Raw genomic sequence first — 3,204 nt, 5'->3', positions numbered from 1 at the left:
ACAAAGCTCTTGTTATCCAGTGTACAAGGCTCAGCCTTTGAACAGGCCCTGGTAATAGCAGAGCATTTCTGAGCCTGCTAAAATTCTATGTAAGCACACAGGGCATGCTGAGGAGGAATGGGTTTAAGCATGTATTTAACTTTAAATGGAGGCTTAAGAGCTTTGCTGCTGGGAGAAAGGAAGGACGTTTTGTTTGCAGCGAACCTTGTCCTGTCTGAAAAGATGCTACTGAGCTCCAAAGAGCCTTTTTGGTATCGCTTGGGACTGCTTTGAAGTGGCAGACACCAGGATTTGGGACCTCGTGGCAGGCTTTTTTTATTTTTAAACACTACAGATCTTTTTTCTCAGAAGTCTGGCACCTGCAGCACCAGCAATCTCCAGCCGTACCCCAGGGGACTGTTCTCTGCACGCCGCTGCGCACAGTGTCTGTAACAGAGACAGCACCAGTCTCAGCATCTCCTCGTGCTCCCTGCGCTCCAGCCACACAGGGGGCTGGTGCCTGCGCTTCTTAATGTGTTCAAATACACTGTTTTTATCCCGCGGCCATATGTCAAAGACGATAACCACAGCGGGGCGTCTCTGAATGAGATGCTTTGTTTCTCCAGGCTTGGTGGAACCCTGTCTGCAGGGTGGGACTGGGGTGGGCAGAAGGAAAAAAGAACAAAACACAAAAGGAAATCAAATTGCTGTCAGTAAGTGTGGAGAGTTTCTCCCTGGAGGGACTTACAGGCAGCCAAGAGAGGGAATGGGTGGGAAACTGGGAGGAGACCTTGCCCTTGAGTTTAAGCGTGGGATCAAAGCTGAAGTTGGAGAGGTTCTATCACTGATTTCCATTCAGTTGTCTTTCCGCCTTTCCCTCTTGTCACATATTCTGCCCATTCTCCTGTTATCTGCTCTGGGGATAACCAAATACCCTACAGCAGAGCTCACACTTCTTTGTAGAGGGAAGTGCTGTGGCTTTGCAGGACACACACTTGAGTGCCTTGAGAAAGCAGAAAGATGGGGGCTTAATGTAGCATACAGTTTGCTGGAGGATGCAATTCCCCAAAGATCCCCAAAGTTGAGAGCTGCCCCAAAATGTCCACATGTAGAAGATCTCCATGCCCTTTTAGTAGTTTTCCTTACCCGCTCAACATGAACAGAAGTCCTTTCAAAGACTGGAGCAAGAAAATACCATAACTGATGGAGACTGGCCACAGGAAATCTATGTGCAAATTATGTGCAAATTGCCTTTGGGAGCAGCATTGCAGCTGCCTGAGGAGGGGGAATATGTCCAACCAAAACTGTTCAGAGCAGACTGTAGCTCCTTTCACAACCCCAGGAAGGGTCAGAGACCCCTCAGAAGAGCCACCATGTTCTGCTGACCTCTGGGAGGCTTTGTCTCGTACTGCAGCTCCCAGGCAAAGCTTGCATTGTGAAGATGTGTGGGACATGGTCGCCCCCTAAAGGGAACAGATGAGAAAACTTAAGTACCACACAGGTGAAGTTGCAGAGATTTAGGAGAGAGTGGGCACAGGCAAGGCAATGACCATCTCTCTTCATCCAGAGTGTTTGTTCTGCCTCCAAAATATGCTTGGAAACATTATCTGTGCACTGCAACCATGAATAACTACAGTCAACCTACTGTGCACTTTTCTCATGCTGTTCTCCCGAGATTTTAATTGTTGAGTCAGCTCATTACTTGGTACCTGGCAGAGCTTAACCCATTTAACAGGCACAAGCAGATGGTTACTCTATGCTCCGAGCAGCTTCCACCCAAAAATCCAGAGGGCAGCAAATCCCTCAGCACATCCGAGTCTGTAACTTCTCTCCTTCCAAGATTTGAACTCTGCACAAGGGAGGATTTTAGTTGTTTTGTTTTATTTTAAAACTTCGTGTCCCTTGAGGACTTAAAGAGCTAATTCTAGTTGCGGGGGTTTATATATTTGCTTGTTGGAAAAGCTAAAATTGATCAGGCAGACTGCCAGCTGCATCTTCACAGAGCAAAGGCCACCACAACGAAGGCTGCGTTAATTACTGCTGTTCTGTATCATCAACCACCTTCCCACCAGGCCAAACACCCTGAACCAGGCTCCTGCGGGGTGGGAAGGTGCTGAGGCCCCATGTCCCTGCTGCCCTCGGGCTCCTGCTCAACCTGCCAGGGCAGCCTGGAGCTTTCTGCAGCTGGCAGAGGGCACAGAGCGCTGGGGAACACCTCGGAGCCAGCCACTTGTGTTGGAAGCAGCTTATGTTTAACAGCATGTTGGCAACTCTTTTAGACTTCTTGTACCACTGGGGGAAAAAAAAAAAAGTGCCTCTGGCAATCTGCTGACTTTTTAAGAGAGACTTTTAAGAAACAACATGGGCCATTCTGGAGGGCAAAGGACTCATGAGTTGAGTTAAATCTATGCTCTGGAGAAAAAAAACAAAACACCCACAAACAAACTATATATCAGGTTCTAAAATAAGAACAAGCCAGGAGGATCCAGGTTCTAAAAATAACCATGAAGTCACGCTGCCTTTCCCTGGGAACTCTACTGCCTTGCCCGGAGTGCGGTCTCCCAGCACAAAGCATTAGGGAATCGGGAGCAGACACGCCAAGCTCCAGGCAGCACCTCCCTCCAGCTCATGGGACTTGGCTCTTCAGGACAAAGGGAGGTGGTGGTTCCACAGGCAGCCAGGTTGAACAACAGATGGCAATGGCCATACACCACCCATGTAGGACACTGCCTCTTGGTGTCACTGTGAGAACGGGGCAGCTTCCCAGGAGCGCATCCTCGATTTGCACAGCCCAAGGGACAGTGAACCTCCTCACTCACACATCGCAGAGGTGACACTTGTTAAATACGGGGCTTTCAACTGTTCTCAGACTTCACTTCCAGACTCAGGTTTGTCTGCTTTTCATTTCCAGTCACTGGAGCTGTTCACAAGGGTGGATAAAGCTTTGGGGCAAGGAAGTAGATATTAGCTATTCCCATTTTTCCTCCCCTTGGTTCTATTTATACTTCTTTATGGTTCATACGCTAAACAGGATCCTATAGATTTCACACCAGTTTTTAACAATGAAGAACAATCATGGCAAATACTGGCAGCATCACATATTCAAAGCGCAGCACATACATTTACTAACTAATCTCTGACTAATCCCCAGTCTCCAGCTAATTAGTCTTTTTGAAGTGGGCCCCTTCCTACATGAGCTAATGCTTGTTCAGCCTTTTGAAGCAT

The sequence above is a fragment of the Streptopelia decaocto genome (genome assembly GCF_964273445.1).
Source record: "Streptopelia decaocto genome assembly, chromosome: 16".
In the NCBI taxonomy this organism is placed as follows: domain Eukaryota; kingdom Metazoa; phylum Chordata; class Aves; order Columbiformes; family Columbidae; genus Streptopelia; species Streptopelia decaocto.
This window is presented reverse-complemented; position numbering follows the sequence as displayed.